The sequence below is a fragment of the Zingiber officinale genome, chromosome 4B (genome assembly GCF_018446385.1).
Source record: "Zingiber officinale cultivar Zhangliang chromosome 4B, Zo_v1.1, whole genome shotgun sequence".
NCBI lineage: Eukaryota > Viridiplantae > Streptophyta > Magnoliopsida > Zingiberales > Zingiberaceae > Zingiber > Zingiber officinale.
In genome coordinates this window covers 16069360-16087903 of record NC_055993.1, presented here as the reverse complement: position 1 = coordinate 16087903, position 18544 = coordinate 16069360, and the positions used below count along the sequence as shown (strand labels likewise).

Here is an 18544-nt window from a genome sequence, read left to right as displayed (position 1 = left end):
TAGGTGTGATCAATCATTGAGGGAAAGGTACTTGTGGTCTTTGGGAACTTCTTGGAGTAATGAAACTGAGTTTTTGAGGTCTTCTATTGTTCTTCTCCTCAATTCTAAACAAATCCTTCTTCAGTAGTTCTTCATGATTCTTGCCACTTCTCAACTTAAAATTATTACACTGTTCACTAGACACTGTCTGTGTAGGAGGGGGATCTTGTTTGAACCATTTTAAAACAATGCTATCAATCCTTGCCCCCAAATGTTTGAACTCCTCATTCTGTGACTTATGGATTTCAAAACTCTTGGATGGTTGAATTGTATTTTGTTTGACAGGCTCTCTTGTATATATGGTTTCTACTTGAATTTCTGAGAGAGATTCCATCCAACTTTTTCTTGACCATTCATGGAGGTTCAATGCTACTTGATCAATCAATGTATATACTTCATCTACACTCTTGTCCATAAAAGAACCTCAAGCTGATGAATCTAACAAACACTTATCTGAGAAAGAAATTCTCTTATAGAATATGTACAAGGTCAGTCATTTTTCCAAACCATGATGAGGGCACCGTCTTTGTAGACTCTTGAATCTACCCCATGCTTCAAATAATGATTCTCCATACGTCTGAGCAAAATTTGTGATGTAATTCCTCATATAAATTGTTCTGCTTGGAGGGAAAAATGATTCAGAAATTGCTTCTCCAATTATTCCCAACTTGTGATGCTTTGAGGATGAAGAGAATATAACCAAGTCCTTGCTTTATCATTGATACTAAAAGGAAATGTCATCAACCGAACTGCTGACACTCCTTCACAATTCACCATATCACAAAGCTCTAGAAATGTCTCAAGGTGTAGATAAAGACTTTCTGATACTTCTCCTCCAAATTTGTGTCCTTGTATCATGATAATTAACTCTGGGTCTAGTTAGAAATTTTCTGCTTCAATATGAGGCTGCACAATGGGAGACATAAATCTTGCAAAAATAGATGCCAAGAAATCTCTTAAGGGTCTGCTTGACATGTTAGTGCTCATCGATATTCAAGAAAAAATTTTTTTGAGTAAAAACAAAAATGAAGAATTAAAGATAAGAAATAAAATGCTATATGAAAAATAAGAAACAAAATGCAGAATTTAAATTGCTAGAAAAAAAATAAATGTAGAATTTAAAGACAAGAAAGAAAATGTAGATTTTTTTTTTAAATTATGAAAGTGGAAAAACAAAAACTATTCACAAGTCTAGATTAACTAAATTGCTAGTCTACTAATGTTAATGAGAACAGTCCCCAGCAACGGCGCCAAAAACTTATTACGAACCGCAAGTACACAGATTCATCGTCAATAATATATAAGACTGTCGAACCATAGGGACTGTTGATTAGGCACTAGAGATGTCACAAAGTAAGTTATCTAGATGGTCGAAAGTTGGCTTTGACGCTTACGAACTAATGAGTGTGATTAAAGAGAGAGAAAGAAGATTGAGATAAAGAGAGAGGAGAGAGAGAGAATTGATCAAGGAGGGAATGAGCTTTGGGAGATGGATTCTAGGATTTCAGTTTCATTATAATGCTAGGAGATATTACATAGATTGCTTAGTTTCTACCCTCTATGTCCATGCTCTTGCTGGAATTTAAATTGGTCAATATCCCTAAGTATCGAATAGAGACGATTCCTGTAAAATCCTGTAACGGTTAACCCCTGTCACGAGGGCGCCTCAGTAGATCACAGGAATACATGCCTAGTAAATAACAATAAGGATAAGGAAGAGATTTGGTACGATTTCCTACTTCCTTATGGAGGAATTGCCTCTCCTTTCAAGAGAATGTCCTAGACGTTCGTGAACAGGTTACCCTTGTCACTAGGGCCCCTCGGGTATACGATCTAGAACACTCTTTCTACGAGAGCAGCAATTCCTAAGGGATTGTTTCTCCTTTTAAGGGAATATCCTAGACGTCCGGAAAGGGTTACCCCTGTCACTAGGGTACCTTGGTCAATACGCTCTAGGGCATCCCCTTTACGTGATTAACAATCCTCCACATCAATCAACAAAGCGTGCAAGGAAATATAAATTCATCAAGCATGAACAAGGCATTAACAAGTCATTGAATAGAAATATGGTGACTCTACATAGTTCTATATCTCCATCACATTACAAATACTTCCTAATCCTAGAAGAGGATATCTACTCCATTGTGAGGGAAGGACAACTCCAAAACATAAAGTAAAGCATACTTACAACCCTTGATGTGAGAAGAAGGGGAAGAAGAGATGCTTGCCGAGGTTTTCGATGTCTTGGGGATGTCTCCTTGCTTTGGAGATGGACGGAACGTCAAGGGATGGCGGTGGATGAAGCTCTAGGGTTTCCTCCGAAGGGGAGAACCTTTCCCAAGGAGAGGGACAAAGTCCCGAACCAAAGATGCCACCAAGAATAGGGTTCTTGACCCTTATATAAGTTAGGGCACGGGAGCCGCACGGCCTGTGCCACGGTCGTCCGAGATTTGCACGACCAACTACCTTCTCTCTTCGGGTTTAGTGGCACGACCGTGCGAGCACGGGCATGCCTTCTTTTATCTCTGGCCGTGCTGCACGGTCGTGCCAATTGGCACGGCCGTGTGGATCTGGGGCTCGGCTCCTGGCACACGGCCGTGCAGGATTGCACGACCATGCATTGCTTGGCTGTGGTCATGGGGGGGGGGGACACGACCGTGCAGGATTGCACGGCCATGCAAGGATCCGTCTCTGTTTGGCCACACGGTCGTGCACTGCTCTTCTTCTGTTTAGCAACATGACCATGCGAGGTTGCACGATTGTGTTCTCTGCGTCGTTCCGGTGCGTCGACAATCGCTGTTTTTGTTCCAAAAGTTGTCCCTGTCAACACAAAACCAAACAAAGAGCAGATCTCCGAACAAAAGAGTATTTATGATGAGTATATGATAAAAGAGATGATCATGCAAAGAATATATACGTATAAAGCAAGTGAATGTGCGTTAAAACATGCATAAACGATCATAATATTTACGCACATCATCTATTATCTTGTATAACTCAATTCTTCTATCCTCGATATCTAGATTAATCCATGAGGCATAGATCAGGCCATCCTATTATCAATCTTTATATTTCTTGATCTCCAAGTAGACTTACTTAACCAAATGAGCCCAAATCTCATATTGACTTATTTGAGCATGACCATACATTTTAGTAGTGCTACTTAATCAAGGGCCCACAGATATCACTTCTATTATATGGAAGGGATAGATCTCATCTATTCATTCACATTCCTCTATATAACTTATTGTATACTTAGTGATAGATTTTATAGTCCACCTTGTTACATGTGACATTTATCGATACTAAAATACACAACTCCTTACGTAGGGAACCGTAGTGACTTTAGATTTAAGGACTATTTATACTAATAGTCACTATGAGAATGTTTATGATACTCATATAACGATCTATGAAACATTCTCATGGAGGGTTAATTCAATATATATTCTCTAATATATACCCATATGCTAATTTGATATCTTGTATTCATGATTTGTGAGATTAAGTCATTAATTGGCCTACATGCTAGTCTCAACGTATTAATATTGATCTTGTATATTAATGTTTGACTAGGAATAGTTAAGAATAGTACTTTATATATATATCTACAGTCTTCCACTATCAATTCAACAAAATGATATGCTATAGACTATAATATACTATCTTAGGACATTATTATATTTATTCAATTCACACAGGTTTGAAGTAAATATAATAACCATAAGCATTATCTTTTATTAATAAAATATGACATAATAGGTCCCTTGTCAATCATCTCATAATTGACTTTTAGGGCTAATACTAATAGATCGGGTGCTCGAAAGATAATTTGAATCTCATCAGATGTCCATCCTTCAAGTTGGGCTAAAGAGTGTAATCTAATGAAGTTTGATTAAGTATGAAGTCTCTCCCTCTCCTACCTCTGTGTAATTCCTCCAGTTCTAATTATGTCAACCACTTATTTTTTATTCTCAAGAGATAATCTAGATCCAATTAGTGTTTGATGTCTTTATATGCATTTTAAATATTTTATTTCAAAAACAAGTAGCGGAAGTATAATAATTTCCTAAATTGTTACAACATGCACATCATACACATGCATGATACAACACATATGTAGACATAATCATAGAATTAAATTGTATAATAAAATTATCCCTGTGAGTTCGTAATCGATCCTTATAGAGAGCGTTTGCTAGCCTTTATTGGAATCAATGAGCAAACTTAACAAAGCTTTCCTCTATCGATATCCATGCTGGGATATCTTCAAGATAGCTTCTCGAAGCCATAAGTTTTTCATCTTCGATCAGTACTAGCCAAGCATAGAGATGAAGTGATCTGAGATAGATCTCCGACTTGACTTTGTGCTTAGCTGGGAGGACAACTCAATGGTGCAAAGTGAGGTCCGACCAACTATTTGGCTATCACAGAAGAGGAAGGGGTAGTTACTACTTATTGCTGTTCAGTCTAGAAAGAGGCACTGTCTAGAGCTTTTCCTTGCTATCCAACATCCACAAAGTCTCTACCGATGAGGGACAATGTACCCTAAGGAGTTGGGGTTCCTGTAGCAATGTTTGCTAGCTGGAATGAAGCTTGGGGAGGCTTGGAATACAGTTGAATAGCGACGGATAGATTCTGTCCTCCAACTAGTTTTTGGTCTTGGCGGCGATCCTTGGTCAGAGGGGGGTCCCGGTGTCTTGTTTCCGCCGGTGTCTTGTTGGTAGGGGAGGTGTTGTTGGCCTGCAGGAGGAGGTGGCTAGCAGTGGTGGTTGGGTGGTGGCTTAAGGAGAACAACTTCTACGTATGGTTGGCGGCAAGAAGATGGGAGAAGAAGAAGAGAGAAAGGTTCCAATCCAATTATGTTATTCTCCAATCAATTCCAATGAATAACTCTACTCATGTAAGGGTATATTTATACACTTCATCAATGACTTGGGGAGCAAGGTCATCTCCCAAATCCAATAGCCAAATAACAACCCGATATATTACTGTTAAGTTTGGTTTAAAACTAAATCATCTTGGTTCACAACTAAACAAAACCCTTTTGCTTTATCATTAAACCATCTTGGTTCATAACTAAACCAAACACTTTTGGTTTATTATTAAACCATAATGAATCTAACCTTACCTACAACAGGCATGACCCACCATTACTTCCATTGTGCCAAATACCTTCCATATCCTATTACAATCAAAAATCTATTGGGTCACACACACTGCGAGTATATCCACATTTAACTCTTGATATCCCAATGTCTCTAGCTAGTGAGTAGCAGCTGCTTTGATAAACCAACGAGTATAACATATACTAGTCCCTCAGAATCAATGATGTCTGAACTTATCAATTCAACGATTAGGAAATATTTCAATACATTCATAATTACACATGTAGAGATTCTCACTAGCTGTGATCCAATCACAAATTCTCTCATGCTATGAATCATTTTATGGACATTTAATAAATGAGTTTAAGATCGATATCATATATATTGTGAATGTACACTCAAATAGTAAATTTATTTCTCCAATAAATAATACATTATCTAAGGCGATTGCCTTAGGACAACTCTTAAATTTAACATACTTCCACTTAGCCTAATTCTAATCGCCTTGGTATCCAATACCACAAGCCTCTACATTACTCTCAAACTTGTTTTGAGGTAGAGGTTTCATCAAAGGATCCATTAAGTTTTTTTTCAGTGGAAATGTTTTTAATTTGTATTTCATTTCTACTTATGATTTCGTTGATCAAATGATAGTGGCGAAGTACTTGTTTAGATTATTGATGAGACCTGGGTTCCTTGGCCTGAGCAATGGCCCCATTATTATCACAGTAAACTAGTAATGTGTTAACAATGCTCGGAACTCCATTCAAGTTTAGTGACAAACTTTTTGATCCAAACTTCTTACTTTGCTGCTTCAGAAACTGTAATATATTCTGCCTCAGTGGCAGAATATGTTGGATCGAGACGCGCTAGAGAGGGGGGGGTAAATAGTGCTCATGACTTTCACTTATCGAATTCAAAAATGTTTGAGTAACGCAGCGGAATAACAAATAAAACACACACAAGAAGACCCAAGTATTTTTACTTGGTTCGGAGCCTTGGATGACTCCTACTCCAAGGCCCACGCTCGTTGAGCGTTTACTTTGGGCAATCACTATAAGTTCACAAATTTACAACTATGAAGTACAAGTTATGCAATAAATAATTTATATCGACAGTACAAAAATATGAAGACAGTCGTCGTCAGTTGTTGGAGTCATAGAGTGTAGTTGGAGCGTTCAGAGCAGCGTACAAGAGCATAGGTTGTTCAGTTTTTTCATTGTTCTCGAAGCTGCTTCCCGTGGCTCTTTTTATAGCCTTTGTAGGACTGATCCAGATCCTCAAAGCTCAGGATTAGGTTTGACCTGAAGCAGATCGGTCGATCGATACCCACGTTCGATCGACCGATCAGATGATCTCCTCCTCATCCGATCAGCTCGCTCCGCTTCGATCTGGTCAAGTCCTATCCTTGGTTTGGTCGACCAATCCTAAGGTTCGATCGGCCGATCAGATGACCTCCTCATCTGATCTGATCCCCCCGGCTTCGATCTGGTAAACTCCCATCCTTGGTTCGGTCGACTAATCCCTACGTTCGATTGACCGATCCCTCGACTGAACCCGGTCTGCAATATAGAAATTTGGTCCTTTTGTGCTGCAGTTCGGTCGACCAATCAGGCCGTTCGGTCGACCAATCATGGCTGAGTCTGACCCTACAGAAATGTTAGATAAATAGCATATAAAACAAATAAGTTGACAGCTTTCGGGCTGTTCGATTCTGACTTTGGATTTCCTATCGGAAACCCTAGGTCGAACCGACGGCTACTGTTCCCTCCATGAGGAATGCGTCCTCACCTACTCCACTCAGGAGAGCATACCTGTTGCCAGTCCGGTCCTCCAGACTGACTGGACTTTCTGCCTAGGGTTACCACCCCTAGGACCTAGGGTTACCACCCCCTAGGGTTTTCCGCCACCTAAGGTTACCTCCCCCTAGGACCTAAGGTTACCCCCCATAGGATTTCCACCACCTAAAGTTACCACCCCCTAGGACCTAAGGTTACTGCCCCTTAGGGTTTTCCCCCACCTAGGGTTACCACCCCCTAGGGTTTTTCACCTGCCTAACCGCAGTTAGGACTTTCCTGTAAACTCGTTCACACATGTTAGATAACAAATAACCTTAACTTTGAATCCTTTGTCATTATCAAAACTTGGGTTCGATTGTCGGATGCTTCCCGCACCAACAATCTCCCCCTTTCTGATTATGACAACAAAAATTCAAAGTTAAAAAAAAATAATGCTATAAAAAGATTTTGCATGAGCATGATAGTACCAACATAAGCATGATAGTACAAACATAAGATTAAGTGCAGAGCTCTCCCTTAGTAAAAGCTTAAGTATAAAGACTCCCCCTTAATAAAAACTCCCACAAAATTTTAAAATTTAAAATTTCTTTGAATTTTCTTATGCTCTCCCCCTTTTCCATATATCAAAATCATCAACAACAAAAAGATGGGAAAGAAAAATTGAGAAAGTGATCATTGGGCCTTAGCTAAAAATTTAACTAATAATAAATACGAAAAAGATATTAGCTTTTTAGAAGGTTTTGAAAAAAACATAGTTTTAAAGATTTAACCTTAGAAAACTTTAGCTTTTCACAAAATCCTCCTAGCTAAAACCAACTAAAACCTTTAGCTTTTGGAAATGAATTTTCTTGAAGACTTTTTAGCTAGGTAAAAACTTTTATCAAAAAGTCAAGTATGGAGCTTTTTAAAGAAAACCTTTTTCTTAAAAATAAATTTTAGAAACCAAGTTTACAAAGATATTTTTAGCTAAGGAAAAAATTTTAACTTGAAAAGTGACTTAGCTAACTTTGAGTTAAAGAAGCTTTTCAAAAAGAATACTCTGTTAAATCCTTAATTTTAAAAGAAGGGAGTATAATAAAAAAAAATACTTAGCTTTTGAGATACGTAATTAAAATAATCAGATTTTAAAAAGAAACTTTTCCTTAATAAATTGCTCAAAAAGGTTTGGAGAGAAAATTTAGCTAAGAAACTGATTTATTTTTGAAAAGATCACTTAGCCAATTTTGAAAAAAAAACTTTAGTTTAAAGAGCGAAAAAGAAATTTTTAGAATTCAAAATTTAGTTAAATTTGAAAAATACTTAACTTGAAAATAATGTAAAATTTTAACTAAGGCCATTTTTCACTTAGAACCATAAAGAAAAAAAAATAGTTCTCTTTCTAAAAAGTCCTATAGGCCAAGCATGAGTAACTTAATTTCCTTAGCCACATGTCTAACCATTAGCTACTAGTTGTTTACCTAGAGGGCAACCGTTTTCACTTGGTTAGTCAAGTTAAGTTAATGATCCAGTTAGTTTTGACTAAGACAAGATAACTTAACTTGATCAATGTAAATTTGGTGTTTATAGCCCAGACTTATGTCAATGCATAAACATAAGCATACTGAAGTCCAGGCAGTACCCTATGCATCTCACACCATTCTAAGTGTTTTCAAAACCAAGCAAGTTAGACCTAGGGTGCTTGTGAGATGCTCTGGCTGAAACTAGGGGTACATGATTTCTAGGGGGTAAATTCCTAGGCTAAACCAGTTTTTTAAAAAACTAACAAAAGTTAGAATTTTGAAAAATATTTTTCCTAGAATTTTAAAACTAATTTTAAAAACAAGCTGGTTAAAAATATAGTAATAAATTCTATTCTACTAAGTACATTCCTATTTGTCTTCTAAGTGCACTGAACTCAAGTTCAGTAAGGGTTTTGTGAATATGTGAGCTAGGTTTGATTTTAACTCAACATAGTTAAGTACAATATCACCCTTAGCTACGTGATCCCTTACAAAGTGGTGCTTTACTTCTATATGTTTAGTCCTTGAGTGATGAATTGAGTTCTTGGTTAGATTGATTGAACTTATGTTATCAATTGAAATCTTAGTATTTTGATATTCTAGTTGATAGTCTTTTAGGGTATGCATCATCCATAATAATTGAGATGCACATTCACCTAGGGCTATATACTCAGCTTCAGTAGTGGATAGAGCAACACAGTGTTACTTTCTGTTTGACCAACTTACTAGGCACTGGCCTAGAAATTGATAGCTACCACTTGTGCTCTTTCTATCTAGTTTACACCCGACATAGTCTGAGTCAGAATAGCCAGTTAGGTCAAAGGTGCAAGACCTAGGGTACTAGAGTCCTACATTTAAAGTTCCCTTAATATACCTAAGTATTCTTTTGACATATGTTAGGTGAGACTCTTTTGTACAAGATTGGTATCTTGCACACATACCTACTGCAAAAAGGATATCCGGTCGACTAGCAGTTAGGTACAGTAGACTTCCTATCGCACTTCGATAGTATTTCAAGTCTACTGGTTTTCCTTCTAAGTCAGAGTTCATATTAATGTTAGTATCCATTGGAGTATTAATATTTTTTGAATTTTCCATTCCAAATTTTCTAATTAATTCCATAGCATATTTAGTTTGAAAAATATAAATTCCATCTTTAGTTTGTTTAATTTGTAAACCTAGGAAAAAATTAAGTTCACCTACCAAACTCATTTCAAATTCATTTTCCATTAATTTGGTAAATTCTTTTAAAAATTTAGAGTTGGTTGATCTAAAAATTATATCGTCTACGTAAATTTGGGCTATAAAAATATTTTTTCTAAGATTTTTACAAATAGGGTTGGATCTATCTGACCTTGGTTGAACCTTTTTGATATTAGATAATTAGACAAACGTTCATACCAAGCCCTAGGTGCTTGTTTTAGTCCATATAGGACCTTTTTTAGTATAAAAATATGGTTTGGATGTTCTAAGTCTTCAAATCCTAGGGGTTAGCTTACATATACTTCTTCTTTGATAAATCCATTTAAGAAAGCGGATTTTACATCCATTTGATATAGCTTGAATCCTTTATATGCTGCATAGGCCAGCAGCATCCTAATAGATTCAAGTCTGGCTACAAGGGCATAGGTCTCATCATAGTCTAACCCTTCTACTTGGTTGAACCCTTTATCTACTAATCTTGCTTTGTTTCTAACTATTTCACCTTGATCATTTAATTTGTTCCTAAAAACCCATTTAGTATCAATTATGGTTTTATTAATGGGTTTAGGTACTAGTTCCCAAACCTGGTTCAAATTGGGCTAATTCCTCTTGCATTGCTAATGTCTAGTCTAGGTCTAGTAGGGCTTCATCTACAGTTTTGGGTTTAATTTTGAAAATAAGGGCTATTTGGCTTAGGTTTCTATAAGATGACCTAGTTCTGATTCCTAGAGTTGGGTCACCCAAACTTTGGTCAGATGAGTGATTGGTATTTATTCTTGTTGGTCTTAAATTTGGGTTAGTAACTGGTTCTTATTCTTCACTAGGTTTAAGATGAATTTCTTCATCATCTTCTATGTTTCTTGAGTTAATATTTTCTGGATTAATATTTTCATTTATTACATTGGATAAGTTATTTTCTTCATCAAAAATTACATTTATTGTTTCTTCAACTTTTAGGGTGTTTTTATTATAAACTCTATATGCCCTACTAGTTGTTGAGTATCCTAAAAATATTTCTGGGGTTGTTTTTGACGTGAATTTCCCTAAGTAGTCCTTGGTGTTTAAGATGAACACTTTACACCCAAATACTTTTAAATAGTTTAAGTTAGGAATTTTATTATAATATATTTCATAAGGTGTTTTATTTTAAATTTTATTAATTAAAATTCTATTTTCTATATAGCAGGCAGTATTAATTGCCTCATTCCAGAATTGATTGGATAAATTATATTCATTCAACATGGTCCTAGCGGCTTCTTGTAGGGTTTTATTTTTACGTTCGACTAGACCATTCTGTTGGGGGGGGGGGGTCCTAGGACATGAAAATTCATGTTTATACCCATTAATTTCAAAAAATTCAATAAACTTGTGATTTTCAAATTCTCCCCCATGGTCACTTCTAATTCTTTTTATCTGAGTGTCTTTTTCATTTTCTATTAATTTACAAAAGATTTTAAAGACTTCAAAGGCTTCATCTTTAGTTTTAAGGAATTTTACCCAAGTAAATTTTGAGTAATCATCAATTATTACTAAGCAATATTGGTTTTTGCTTAGTGACTTGGCTCCATGTGAATCAAATAGGTCTAAGTGAAGGAACTCAAGTATCAAGATAGTTCTATTTAAGTTGGTTAATTTGTGGGTTGATTTGGTTTGTTTACCCTGTTGATAAGCATTACAAATTGAATTTTCAGTAAATTTTAATTTGGGCAAACCTCTAACTAAACCATTTTGACTTATTTTTTAAATAAGTCTAGTGTGAGTGTGACCCAGTCTCCTATGCCACAACTCGGTTTCCTCTTGTTGTGTTAACAAACACTCTAGAGAGGAAGTTGGTAGATCTATAGAATAGATGATCTTTTTCCTAATACCCTTAAGTGTGATTTTAGGATTATTAATGTTCTTAATTTCTGTTTTTGAAAATGTGACTAAATATCCTGAGTCACATAATTGGCTAATACTAAGTAAATTAAAACTGAATTGTTCAACCAATAAGACTTTTCGAATGTAAAAATCAGAATTTAATTGAATATTACCTATTCCGATTACCTTAAGGGTTTCGTCGATGCCGAACGCGACAGACCCTAGGTTCTTGAGTTTCAGCATAGTGAATTTCAATCTATCTCCAGTCATGTGTCTGGAACATCAACTATCTAGCATCCATTGATCCAAATCTTTATGTTCCTACATAAAGTATTTGATTTGGGTCAATTTAATGGATTCAGAAGATAGTTTGATTGAAATCAATTTAATGTTCCATCTCATCCAATCTAAATGATCAAACATGGTATTCCTATGAGTGATTGTGAGATGGTTTATTAGGTTACTAATTAAGTTGATTAAGTTAATTATTAAGTTGATAATCTATGTTGATAATTTAAGTTAATTATTAAGTTGATTAATTTATGTTGATAATTTAATTTAATTATTAAGTTGATTAATTTATGTTGATAATTTAAGTTGATTAGTTGAATTAATTAAACAAATAGTTAAATTAATTAGTTAAATTAATTGAATAGTTAAATTTAAATCAATTTTGACTAGATCTATCTCACCCGATTCTAAGTTATCAATCAGAAAATCTTAAGTAATTTTGTGAGATGATTATTTTTAATTTAGATTATGTCTAAGGATTAATTTATATTTGAGTTAGACTTAGGTTTTTCAATTAGTCAATTAAATACACATTTCAAAGATTGGCTTCCAGGCTGTGGTGAGACACTATGCCTTCTTGGGTATGTGATTATCCACCACTTCTAAACAGAGCCTTTCAAAGAAAATATATATTTAATTTTCTTTTTGAAACTCCTAGGACTAACTAATCAAGTGTAAATTACGCCTAGGTCCTTAATCTATCCTAGTCTAATCATGCATTTTATAAAGAAAAGAAAATAAACAATCATTAAGAAATTTTATCTATTTATCAAGATAGTTTTTCTATTGGCTCCCCCTAGATCATAGCCTCGATATGGTCTATCAAGGTAATGAACTTGATCCTTGGGGACCCAATATTGACCAAGTCCAACTTGATTGACCAAGTTGGACTTAGGTACCCATGCTAGGACTACCTTTCTATTAGGTCTGTTAACAAGAGATAAATACGACCGATATTTCCTTTTAGCTTTAAACCCTAGTCTGGATCGATTGCATACGACTTTCTATTTTCCAAGAATCAAGTCAAGATTCTTGGAACCCAGTGTAAACCATTCCAATGTAATCTTCAAATCCTTGACTTGAGTTTTCAGACTGGAATTCTCTTCCTCAAGCTTTTGGACTTGAGTTGAGGTTCCAGTCTGAACAGAGTCAGTCAAGGATTCAAAGTGAGTCACTTCTTTGAAGGATGCTACCTCCCTTAGAAGCGACTTTATCTGAACATTAGATTTAGCTAATTTATGCATTAAATAATAAATCAAGTTATAATCAAGATGTACTTACAGAGGGGTTAGGCCCTTCGTAAACGGATAAGGATCCGTGGCTTCCCTCGGACTCAGCTTTCGATTCGTCTTCGCTTCTGGATTCGTTGATTTGGTCCCGGATCATCATTGTAAGAAAACTCGTTTGTTTGAGTTCTTCATCATCCGACTCTTCTGAAGAAGACTCGTCCCAAGTCACCTTCAGAGCCTTCTTCCTTCTTGGTTTCTTCGCGTCTTTCTAGTTCAGAGAGTTCGCCTTGATGTCCCCTTTTGGTTGTATCCGTAGCAGGTGACTTCGACTTTCATCTTTGAGTTCGGTTGGGTCTCCTTGGACTGAATTACCTTTTTGACTTCCTTTTTGTTGAAGCCTTTTTTCTTGTTAGGATGTATAATAAAAGCCTAGCTTTTTGTATAGACATTTATAAGAATCACATTGGTCAAAAGTCTACATTTATGCTAAGTGTAGTTGTCCATTTAATTTATATTGTAGATAACATGGTGTGAGGTGACACACAGAAGATCATGTTATTAGTTCCTTATAAATTATAGATAGTAGCTCACAACCAAGATGGAATGGGACAAACCATTGGAGTGGTTGTAGTGTAATTTGGTGTTAGTTTATCTTAACTATAAAATTACACTAGTACATTATGAGTGTATTGAGCAGGACCATTTGAGATAGTTTCTTTTTATACTGACTACATAAAAGAACAAAACCTCTGTTATTATAGAAGTGTGTACTCTTAATCATGATATAATAACAAGCACGTATACTTAATATTTATTTCTTTAATTTATCAAAGGGTGCGATTTAGTTTGTTAAATCAATAAGCCTGATAAGTTGGGAAATTATATTATTTATATGGTGTGTTATTGATTATAGAATGAAACTGTGTCCTGGTAATCTAGGTTGATAATGTCCCCTTGAGGAGCTCATAAAGATTATCATGTAAACCCTATAGATGGACTTAGTCCGACATGACAATAAGGTTGAGTGTTACTACTCTTAGAGCTAGATATTAATTAAGTGAGTTGTCAGTAATTCATTTAATTAGTGGGCATTCGATATCTTAAACACAGGGAGACTAACATACTCATGCTAAGAAGAAGCTCATATTATAATATGGGATTGGTGCGGTAGTGCAATAATAACTTTTTAGTAGTATGAGTTATTATTGATAAACTTGAGTTGGGTATTTAGGGCGAACACGGGAAGCTCAAGCTCATCGGGAGACCAAAACCAATTCCTCCTCTCGGTCCCTGTTGTAGCCTCTTATTTATAAAGCCTTATATCCACTTAAATCCAAGCTTCTTACCCATCTTGTTGTGGCCGGCCAAGCCAAGCTTGGAGCCCAAGCTAGGGCCGGCCAAGCCCTTCATGGAGCCCAAGTAGGGGCCGGCTAAGCCATGCTTGGTGACCAAGCATGGGGCCGACCAAAGTAAAATAGAAGGAAGTTTTGTAAACAAAATTTTGTTAAATCTTTCCTTATTTGTAGTAATCTACAATGGTTAAAAGAGAGATTTTATTTTGTTAAAATCTTTCCTTTTTTGTAATTATCTACAATGGTTAAAATAAAGATTTAATTTTGTTAAAAACTTTCCTTTTATAGCCATCCTCATGGTTTTAAAAGAGAGTTTTAAAATTTTAAAATCTTTCCTTTTATAGCTATCTACAAAGGGTTAAAGAGAGATTTTAATTTTGTTAAAATCTTTCCTTATTTGTAGTTATCTATAATGTTTAAAAGAGAGATTTTAAATTTTGATAAAACTTTCCTTTTTGTAACCATGTTTTAAAAAGAGAAGTTTTAATTAATCTTTCTTCTTTTGTAGTTGTCTACATGTTTAAAAGAGAGATATTAATTTTAAAACTTTCCTTTATTGTCATGTACAATAGGAAATTTAGAAGAGAGAGATTTTAATTATTGTTAAAATTTCCTTTTTTAAAGGGAGGCCACAAATAAGGAAGTTTTAATTATGTTTAAAACTTTCCTTTTTTGCCTTCACCGAGGATTATAAAAGAGAAGGAGAGGGTGCCTCATGAGAGAGCAACCCTATTCTCTCCTCTCTTTTCCTTGGTGTGGCCAGCCCCTTCCTCCCTCTCTCTTCCTTAGGCCGGCGGCACACCTTCCTTCTTCTCTTCTTGTCTTCTTTCTAAGGTCGACATCCATATTCCTTGGTGGCCGAAACTTGAAGGAAAAAGGAGAAGACTCTACATAGGTGGCCGGTTACTAGAAGGAGAAGAAAGGAAGAAAGTTTCCTATTTTGGCATCCCTTGGTGGCTTAAGAGTCTTGGAGGAAAAGAAGGAGCTTGGGTGGATTTCATCGTGGTAGATCGTCGCCCACACGACGTCCAAGAGAAGGAGAGGAATACAACAAAAGATCAAGAGGTCTATAAGCTACAAAGAAAGGTATAACTAGTTATTTATTTCCGCATCATAACTAGTTCATGTTCTTTGTATAGATCTTGAAAAATCAAACACAAGAGGCTATCGATTTTATGTTATCATTTTTGTTATCAATTTTGTGTTTAGATTTCATGTTTCAATATTGTGCTTCTATTGAGGTCTCTGTAGTTAAACCTAGTTTACTGTAAGAAGTTAAATATCCTATTTCTTTGAAAGGCTTTGTCTAGGAAGTGGTGGATGATCCCATACCCAAGAAGGCCTAGTGTCTCGCCATGTTTAACCTGGAAACCGATCTTTGAAATAGATATTTGATTGACTTCTGTAATATGGTTTAACTTAGGAAGATCACATCGGTTAAACTTGGAGTAAAAATGTTAAGTATCATTTCCAATCTAAGTTTAACTTCTGAAGGACAATTTGGATTAATAATGTTAAGCATAGTTTGCAATCCAAATTTAACTTCAATAGAGCACATGGGTAGCTAGGATAGTTCTATGCTTGTATAAATTTTTGTACAGGGGAATTAGGACGGTATTTCGAGTAGCAACCAACACTTATTTTTGTTGAGCTTCCTCACTAGGTTAATGAGTTCAGTCGTGAGCTCGTCGTCGTCATCGTCTGAATATGGTTCTTCTTCTGACTCTAGTTCAGTTCTGTGTCTTGGTTTTGACTCACGCGCTCTGCCTATACCTACAACCAAAGCTATACCATTCTCGACCGGACGTGAGTTAATCTGTTCATGCAATTCGAATTATGCAAATAGTTCATCTAATTTAATTGAAGAGAGATCCTTGGATACCTTGTAAGCATCTACCATGGATTCCCACAAGGTATTCCTCGGAAAATCATTTAGGGAATACCTTATTATATCTCTGTTTTCTACCTTTTTTCCGATTGCGTGGAGACCATTGAGGAGATCTTGAATGCGGGCTGTAGCTGGCTCACCATTTCACCTTCCTGTATTTTAATATTATATAGTTTATTGAAAATGAGATCCCTCTTACTTACCTTGATATTGAATGTTCCTTCGTGTAATTCAATTAGCTTCTCCCAAAGTTCTTTGGTGCTCAAGAACGGGTCGACGCAGTTCAACTCCTCCTTAGTCAGTCCGCATTGGAGGGTGCAAGTTGCTTTGGCGTTGGCTTCTACTTTCTTGATCAGAGTCACGTCCCAGTTCTCGTATGGTATTGGTTTGTCGGTGCCATCAGTTGGTAGTTCCAGACCGGTTTTGACGATTACCCAGACTTCAAAGTGAGCCTAAAGGTATGCCTTCATCCGACCCTTCCAATAACCGAAGTCATCTCCGATGAAGAGCGGTGGGTGAGAGGTGCTAAAGCCTTCTTGGAGAGCCATCTAGCACCCAAAAAAAATGAGAAAGAAGCGTGTCCTAGGACTTGATCCTGGATTAGTAGTGCGGTTTAAAAAGAAAATACTACACGATCTCGAGTGGTGTTGCACCAACTTCGAGACAAATTCGATTAAAAAAAAAACTGGATCGGAAGACAACAAGAATACCTGTTCTGATCAACTTCAAAAAACTGAAAAGCACCACAAAGATGTGGTTGACTGGTGGTTGCATCAAATCGAAGCGACCCTACTCTGATACCAATTGTTAGATCGAGACAAGCTAGAGGGGGGTGAATAGCGCTCGTGGCTTTCACTTATCGAATTCAAAAATGTTCGAGTAATATAGAGGAATAACAAATAAAGCACACACAAGAAGACCCAAGTATTTTTACATGGTTCGGAGCCTTGGACGACCTCTACTCCAAGGTCCACGCTCGTTGAGCGTTTACTTTGGGCAATCACTATAAGTTCACAAATTTTCAACTATGAAGTACAAGTTATGCAATAAATAATTTATACCGACAGTACAAATAGATGAAGACAGTCATCGTCAGTTGTCAGAGTCGTAAAGCGTAGTTGGAGCGTTCAAAGCAGTGTACAAGAGCACAGGTTGTTCAGTTTTTTCGTTGTTCTCGAAGCTGCTTCCCGAGGCACCTTTTATAGCCTCTATAAGACTGATCCAGATCCTCAAAGCTCGGGATCAGGTTTGACCTGAAGCGGATCGGTCGATCGATACCTATGTTCGGTCGACCGATCAGATGATCTCCTCCTCATTCGATCCACTCGCTCCGCTTCGATCTGGTCAAGTCCTATCCTTGGTTCGGTCGACCGATTCCAAGGTTCAGTCGACTGATCAAATGACCTCCTCATCCGATCCGATCCCCCTGACTTTGATCTGATCAACTCTCATCCTTGGTTCGGTCGACTGACCCCCAGGTTCGGTCGATCGATCCCTAGATTGAACTCGATTTGTAATCTGAAAATTTAGTCCTTTTGTGCTACGGTTTGGTCGACCAATCAGGCCATTCGGTCGACCGATCATGGATGAGTCTAACCCTATAGAAATGTTAGACAAATAGTACATAAAACAAATAAGTTGACAACTTTCGGGTTGTCCGGTTCTGACTTCGATTTCCTACCGAAAACCTTAGGTCGAACTGACGCCTACTGTTCCCTCTGTGGGGAACACGTCCTCACCTACTCCACTCAGGAGAGCATACCTGTTGCCAGTCTGGTCCTCCAGACCGACTGGACTTTCTGCCTAGGGTTACCACCTCCTAGGACCTAGGGTTACCACCCCCTAGGGTTTTCCGCCACCGAGGGTTACCACCCCCTAGGACCTAAGGTTACCCCCCCCCCCTTAGGATTTCCACCACCTAGGGTTACCACCCCCTAGGATCTAAGGTTACTGTCCCTTAGGATTTTCCCCCACCTAGGGTTACCACCCCCTAGGACCTAGGGTTACCACCCCCTAAGGTTTTTCACCTGCCTAACCGCAGTTAGGACTTTCCAGTAAACTCGTTCACACATGTTAGATAACAAATAACCTTAACTTTGAATCCTTTGTCATTATCAAAACATGGGTTCGATCGTCGGATGTTTCTCGCACCAACAATCGCACCAACAGAGTATGCAACAGTTTTTTGCTTGGAATCTTTCCAACTTATTGTGCCTCCATTTAAGGTTAATACATATCTAGACTCAGACTTGGAATCATCCTTATTCATTTGGAAA

The 18544-nt window shown here is 36.9% G+C and overlaps 1 non-coding gene across 1 annotated transcript; it reads left to right on the top strand.

The window, feature by feature from the left end:
- Positions 1-542: 542 nt before the first annotated feature.
- LOC121978805 lies at positions 543-648 on the top strand. Its single transcript, XR_006111150.1, has one exon. It is a non-coding gene; the product is annotated as a small nucleolar RNA R71 (small nucleolar RNA).
- Positions 649-18544: the final 17896 nt, after the last annotated feature.